We start from the raw sequence: 7,657 nt of genomic DNA, 5'->3' as shown, positions 1-7,657 counted from the left end.
TGCTGCACTGGGGCCATTCCACCTCCCAGGCACAGGTGCAGGGGACCTGGAGGCAAAACCAGTTTGAATTAAAGCCAGAACCACGACACAGCAAAGTCAGAGACCAAAGCCACCCCTTGGCCTCCCCTGCCCTTCTCCCCAGCTCCCCATCCAGAGACTCCCAGGGATTCCATGCACACACAAAGGCAGCCTGCATTCAACCAGCATCCCACAGATTTCATTTGGGTGGGTAAGGCACAACACAGCAGCCCTGACTTTCTTTCCAGTAGTGAAGGTGCAATTTTTTTGCATTCTCACCAGGTATTTGAAATTATTAGGTCGACCTGGGATATCCATTCCAGCCAATGGCATTATCCTTTTTAGCTTTCCCTTTTAAAAATTATTAATTTATTTTATTATAAATGTTTCCCAATCTTTACTTTTATATAAATTATTAAATTATCATTCTAAAATTAGAATTATAAAATAATTCTTTATTTTAATTCTTAAAAATATTTTTATTAATTTTATTAAGCTATCATTTTATTATTTAGATTATTAAAAATTTTAAATTATGAAGATTTAATTATCCTATTTTTTCTCACCCCTTTTGTTAATTTTATTAATTTATTATTTTAAATTATTAATATTATTAAATTATTAAGGAGATTTAATTATCCTATTTTTTTTTCTCACCCCTTTTACTCTTCATCCTCTTTTTTAAAATTAAGGTGGCAAGAGAGTTGTTTCCCCTATAGGAACACTCCTTTAAACTGTGAAACAGGTTATTTTAAACCCCAGATTAGGTGGTTTGTATTTAATAAAAAGCTACAGAATATTATAACAGCTTCAAGGAGCTCCAACAGTGTCACAGATAAGAAAGTTCCTCCACAGATGAAGTGGAAGCAGATGAAGCAGTTACACAATTACACAGTGCCAAAGAAACTGTCCTTAAATGAGGGAAAAATGACAGGGAATGGGGAATATCAGTGCTACAGAGCAGCTCATTCTTCCTACTCTGCTCCACAGCTTCTCCCAGGAATCTGGAGGCAGCAAGTGCCTTGGGAATGTTCCTTCCACACTGGAACCATCATCCCTTGACCCCCTAAACCCCAGCAGGCACCACTGGGATGGACCAGCTCACATCTGCACCCAGGCCAGGATCCCCAGGGCTCCCAAGCCACCAGGATTCCTGGATAAGATGATTATTTCTGAAGTGTTTAAGGCACTGGGAGCTGAAGGGGATGAAGTGGTGCTGCACTCAGCCAATCCTGCACTGAGGCCTCAGCCAAGCCCTTCTGCAGCAGGGATGAAGCTTTCATTTAAAAAAATGGAGTTTTCACCTCTTGAAATGAAGTTCCTCACTCACCAAATCAAACATTACCACAGCTTTGCTTTGCTGCTGTTACAGGAACCATGTGGGAGCCCTGGCTTCACGTTTTCCAACCCTAAAGCTTTAAATCCCCACTTATTCTGCATCCCCCTAAGAGCTGCTGTGCTTTTGGCTTTTAACAGAGTGGGACCAAAGCAATGTGGGGTTGGGAAGAGACACTCCACCAGCTCCTCACCCTGCTGCTCCCACTCTACACAATTCCAACACCTTTCCCTGTAAATGAAGCCTCTGCTCAACACCTTCCTCCTTCCAACACAAGCCCTTGAGGGTATTTTCACCTCTTCTGCCACCAAGAAACAACCTGGCAGCATGTGGTGCTCACACCTCCCATCCCATCTGCTGGAACAAAACTCTTCTCCAGACCTGCAGGATCTCAAGGAGAGTCCTGCCCTGTCTATGCCACCAATTCCTTACCCTTACTTAGCAAAATGGGAGTGCTGGTCCCCCCTTCCTTTCCTTCTGCAGAGGAGCAAACAGCTCAGGAGCTCCCATTTCCCACATCCCAGCCCATGGATGGGCACCACCAGCCTTTATTTGCCCCCAGAAGAACCCTGCACAGGCAAAGCACTGTTCTCCAGCCACAATTACCTCTAGTCTAGCCAAAATTGTTGAGGAAACCAATGCCCACAATGAGAAACTGCTGCCAGGAACCCTGCACTGTCCTGCCAGTGGGCTGGGAGCGGGGTGAAGACTCTTCAGACCTTTGTCCTTCCATGGAGCAGGCCCAGGGTAAGGGCTGGTGGTCACTTCTCTGCTCACAGCTCGTGCTGGGAAGGCAAACACACAACAGAGGCTTCAGTTCCCCCAGCAGCTCCGAAAACCAAAGGCATTTATTTACTGCAGGACACAAGAGATGCATGAGAGGAACCAGCAGGGAGCAGGATGGGAACATCTGCCCCCAGGAAGGTTTTCCCACCCTGCTGAAGTCACCCTGCAAATCACTTCCTAAAGCTGGTTTTGTAGTGCAGAACACAACAGGGTGTGGGCAGAAATGAGAGAGCAGGAGTTGCTGGGACACAAATGAGGTTAAAAACTGCAATCTGAGGTGGACTAGAAAATCCCTTTTGTCCCTGCTCCCTTCACAGAATTCTGGAATCTGTAAGGTTGGAAAAGCCCTCCTGGATTGTTGAGTTCAACCTTGTCACCAGCCCAGAGCACTGAGTGCCACGTCCAGGCAGTCCCTGGGCACCTCCCCAGGGATGGGGACTCCAAACTTCCCTGGGCAGCCCCAGCCAAGGCCTGAGCATCCTTTCCATGCAGAAATTATTCCTGAAAATTTTTCCCTTACTCAAAGGAAATTCTTCCCTTACTCATCTGTGGTAGAGAAAATCACCAGCAATGGCTGAAAATGACCCTCAGCATGAAAAATGCTTTGCTGAAAGGTGGTGCCCTCCCAGCATCCCTGCTGGTCCTGGGAAGGCAGTGGAGAACCGGACCCCTCCTGCCTTCCAACCCTCGTGTACCTCACAGGCAGCATCTCCACACTTTGCATGGCAAAGAAATCACCAAAGACCTCCTGGATCTTCCCAAGAAGAGAACTTCACCCACAATAAATCAAACCCCTTGGAGAACCAATGCACTGTGCCCTGAGTCACCTGAGGGAACATTTTCCTGCCCAAGCTCATCCCCTGCATGTGGGATGTCATGGCCAGCTGGATCTGGATGGGAAACTTTTGGAAGCACTTTAACCAGGATTCTTTGGTTTAAAAACCTTCTAAAATTCATGGTGCAGAGAAACCAAATGCTAAAGAATTCTCCAAAGATCCAGAGACCTGCAGGGAACCAGAGCTGGCTGGAAGGAATCAAAATGCCTGAAGGAAACCAAGAACTCAGCCTCCAATTTTCACTGTTCCCCAACAAAAACCTGCTACAACACCTGAGTCACCCTGGGAAAAAAAATACTTCACAACTTCATTTAGATAATTAGTTTTCTGAGCACTGACAGACAGAGGACTGATACCCTGAACCCTGATTAATTTTAGCACCAGAGGATTAAGAAAGCAAGAGGAAAACATGAACAAGACATGGCAGGTAAGGCTCACTCCTGGGTTTGTGTCATCCTTCCTGGGAAGGAAACACTTTTCCATTGCTAGCCAGGGATTTACTCCCAGGTGTAATCCTGAAGGAGGAGCCTGGGCAGCCTCCAGGACCTGCTCCCAACGCTTGCCAGGCGCCTGGGCAGGATTGATTTATGGGGTGAGCACCTGCTGGTCTTAAACCAGCTTCAAGTGATGTTCCACATGCCAGGATAAAAAGCTGCTAAGACTCAGCTGGTGTCTATCAAAGCAATGGAAATCACTGCACTTGGAGATCGCATCAGGAAACTCACTGCAACCCTGTTCCCACTGGAATTATTTTATATTATTAATTTATACAGTCACTGTACACCCCTGAGTGTCCTGGCTACCAGCTGCTTCCTTCTTCTGTATTCTGGGGCATTGAAAGGCAGGACAGAGCTCCCAGGACATGGATTTAGGCATTTCAAAGTACACAATATAAACCCCTCCCTGCTCAGGCACTGCCCTTGATAAAAACCATAATCTACTAAAAAGCAAGGCTGTGAATTCCCAGCTCTCCTCAGATGCCAACAGCAGATAAAGCCAGGCTCTGGACACACAGGAAGCTGATCCTGACGTTTATCATGCAATAAGGAACAATCTTTATCTCTCAATGAAATCCCCTCCAGGGGCTGGGCTGGGATTATTTCGGTTGTTTCCAAAACGTGCCCGAGCTCTGGGTTTGCCTGTCTGGGAATCCCACACCCCCTGAGAGGGCTGAGACCAGGGTGAGGGACAAGAACTCTGGGTTTATCCCAATCCCTGGGATCTCCCTTCCACCCTTCCCACGGCTGTTTGAACCCAAACCCACTGCAAAGCTGCTCCCAGCACACCCATTAACCACAGGGGGGAAAATCTCCATAATTCCCATTTTAAAGGCGAACAAGAGGCTTTTTCACAGCTGTGGCAGCACAAAATACACCCTGACAAGGTGCTTCAGCTACCAGCACTGCCGAGGCTCCTGTGTTTACCTTTAGCCACATGAAGAAAGCCAAAATTAATTAAAAATAGCTGGGTAAGGATATGACAACAGGGCCTTCCAGCAACAGGAAACGTGGCTGTTCTTCCCTCGCCCTGTTTGGCAGATACTGCGTGGTCTGGGCTGTTTACTCGCCCTCACACACACTGATAACAGGAACACTCTTTTTTTGGTGCTGGTTTTCCCCTCCCTGGCCTGCAACACGTCCTGCAGCTGTGTTTAGCATTATTAGGCTACAATTCACCAGAGCCTGAAGTAAAAAGTTTCACTTCTGAGGAGCTGAAAGCCTTCATAGAAGGTGGGAGTTGTTTGGAAAATAATAATAAAGATCTTTAAAGATATCATAATGTTTTTTACTGAAGTCCATGGGAATTTATCAGCAACTCTAATGAACAAAAATTAAAGCAGATGTTGGAAACCCAGAAGTTTTAGCTTTAGCTGAGATCCTCATGGGAAAACTTTCCAGCCTGCAGAAACCACAATGGGGATGGGAGCTCATGGCCACAGACAATTCCAGAAGTAATTAATGGGTCAAAGTCTCTTTTCCAAAGCAGACTTTGCCTCTGAAACCACCACCAAGCTTTGCAAAACTTTCCCCTACAGATATCACTGACGTGGGCAAGATAGAGCCAGGATTGTACTCTGGAACAAAGAGGCAAAGGGTGTTTTTACAACTGCCCAGGGACAGAGAGAACACCAATAAACTGAGCTCCAGCCCCTCAAGCCTTTGGACAAGCTGGAAGGGAGTCACAGCCACCCTGGCTGACACAAGGGTGTCACAGGGATGGGGAATCTGGGGCTGGGCTCCCCCAGCCTCAAGCTGCTGTTGGGATGCAGCTCTGAGTGCCATGAGGAACAGCAAAGGCATTTTCAGAGAGCTGAGAGCTCCAAACATGCTGTGCCTTAGTGCCAGAGGGGAAAGCTGGGCTGCCAGAGCTGGAACACAAGGTCTTAGAAGCACAGAGCCCTGGAATGCTTTGGGTTGGAAGGAACCTTAAAGCTCATCTTGTTCCTCTCCCTGCCATGGGCAGGAGACCTTCCCCTTGTCCAGGTTGCTCCAAGCTCTGTCCAAGCTGGCCTTGGGCACTTCCAGGGATCCAGGGGCAGCCCCAGCTGCTCTGGGCACCTGTGCCAGGGCCTCACACCCTCACAGGGAAGGATTGCTTCCAGTATCAAACCCAATTTCGCCTGTTTCAGTTGAATCCACTCCCTTTGTCACTCCAGTTCCTGGTGAAGGCTCTCTCCTGGATTCTTGTGCAGATTCTTGTTTTCACCCACCCGACAGGAGCGGCACAAGAAACACCAACATCCCCTTTTCTCACTGTGGGCTCCCCACGAGCCTCATCAACAGCAGCTCAGGTGCTTCAGGACCTCATCCTGCCCTGAACCTCTGCCCAGGTCAGAGCTGGCCATGACCAAAGCAATCCCTTGGCCAGGGGGCTGCAAACACCTCCACGGCCCAAAGGACATCTCCTCTCCATGGGCAAACAGCTCAACAAGCACCCGGGGGGACCTGGCTGGCTTCCCTTCCCTCAAACCCTTCTGCACCCCTCATGTGTCCTCACACACACGTTTGTGTCCTCACACACACGTTTGTGTCCTCACACACACATCTGTGTCCTCAGGTAAATCTAAAGTGTGCAATTTCACAGCCTGGAAATGCAGCAGATATCTGAGAGCAGAGACCGGCTGGAGGATCCAAGTGCTGCACAAAGGGCAGAAACGCCAGGGAAAGCTGCCAGCTCGGGCTGGGGCAAGCTGTGTGCATTGCTAAACCTTGGCCTGACCTGTCACTGGATCTGGGGACAGGAAATACTCAAGAGAGCTAAAAATCTCCAGCCCGATCTTCAGATGCAATTGCAGAATGAGGTATGAAGGTCAAGGCAGGCAGATAAGGAGATGAAATAGCTGCAACCCACAATTAATCTACAGCACATCCCATCCCCATCCTGGGACATCACACACGAGCTCAAACCCAAGAGCCCGGGCACAGGAGCGGGGCTGGGAGGTGGCAGCTCATTAATGCACAGCAACAGCAGCGTGTTTGACAGCATCCACACCCCCGGGCTCCAGTGTTTAATTAATACATCCCTGCAGCGGGATACAAAGGGGGGAAAAAAGGCAACCTTTGTTGTCCACGCTCTCTGCTCCTACTACAGGCACCTGCAGCCTGTGGACAAACAGGATGAACAGCAGGAGGCTCCTGTCAAACCCATCACAGCACGTGCAGCTGACCCGGTCCCTCAAAGCTCACTCTGCCGCAGGAGTTCACCTCACCCAGTTCTCAAGGCAGCTCTAATTACACTCAGGCACAGGGCTCCGAGCCAGGAACCGCAGGAGACACAACGGGAATCACAAAGCCATCAGCCCAAGAGCCTTTCCAGTGCTCTGCCTGTTCCACCAAACCCTTTTTGGTCTTTGCCCCAGACCTCGGGACACGAGACGGGAGCGGATCCTCCAAGAGCATTTGCCATTTCATAGTAAAGCAGCAGCATGAAGCCAACACAAGCTTGTTATTGGCCATGAGCAGAATCTGGGCCATCTGATGTTTTAAACTTATTAATTCAGCTGCAGCTGGTAAAAGCACAGTTCTAAAAAAATGTGTGAATTCAAATAACCGGCTCCCATCTAATCTGCTCGCACGGCTCTCTGCTGCAGTGCAGTTAATTAAATGGTTCTCGTTATAAATCCACTTTCCCCAGAAGTCTCATTAGCCAAATTAATATGATGCATATAGAGCACTTAACCCTTCCAAGAGACTGGTTTTAACAACAGCCTGGCTCTACCTGGCCACTGGAGCACCCCTCTAGCCCTGCAGAAGGCAGAGGGGCAGACCCAGCACTGGAAAATCAACTCGCTAGTGCACAGCGACCGTAGGAGAACCATCCCACGATACCTCCGAGTCTCTGGAATAAAAAGATGATGTAAAGGAGACAGGGAACCATCTCCCAGTGAAACAGACAGTGAAATCTGACTCAGAGAGGCAGAACTCTCCTGGAATAGCCATGGACACTTGGAAGCACACCCAAAAAGTGGGATAGTGCCCAAGCCCTGGCACAAACACCTGAGCAGGTGACCAGCTTGCCAAAAAGATCCCTTGTTTTGGGGTACACTAACAGATCACCCATCTCCTGTCAGCATCAACCCCCCAGCCCAGGCAAAGGGGCTGAAACACATCTCCCATTATCACTACCAGCCCCAGACCCTATTGTACAACACTTCAAAGGAGATTAAGAGGTTGTATCTCAA

The 7,657-nt window shown here is 48.6% G+C and overlaps 1 long non-coding RNA gene across 1 annotated transcript; it reads right to left on the bottom strand.

The window, feature by feature from the left end:
* On the bottom strand, positions 1-4,541 carry LOC117245534. Its single transcript, XR_004500279.1, has 3 exons — positions 4,401-4,541; positions 1,961-2,139; positions 1-46 (listed from the first exon to the last, which is right to left on the bottom strand). It is a non-coding gene; the product is annotated as an uncharacterized LOC117245534 (long non-coding RNA).
* Positions 4,542-7,657: the final 3,116 nt, after the last annotated feature.

This window comes from Parus major, chromosome 26 (assembly GCF_001522545.3).
Source record: "Parus major isolate Abel chromosome 26, Parus_major1.1, whole genome shotgun sequence".
NCBI lineage: Eukaryota > Metazoa > Chordata > Aves > Passeriformes > Paridae > Parus > Parus major.
This window is presented reverse-complemented; position numbering and strand designations above follow the sequence as displayed.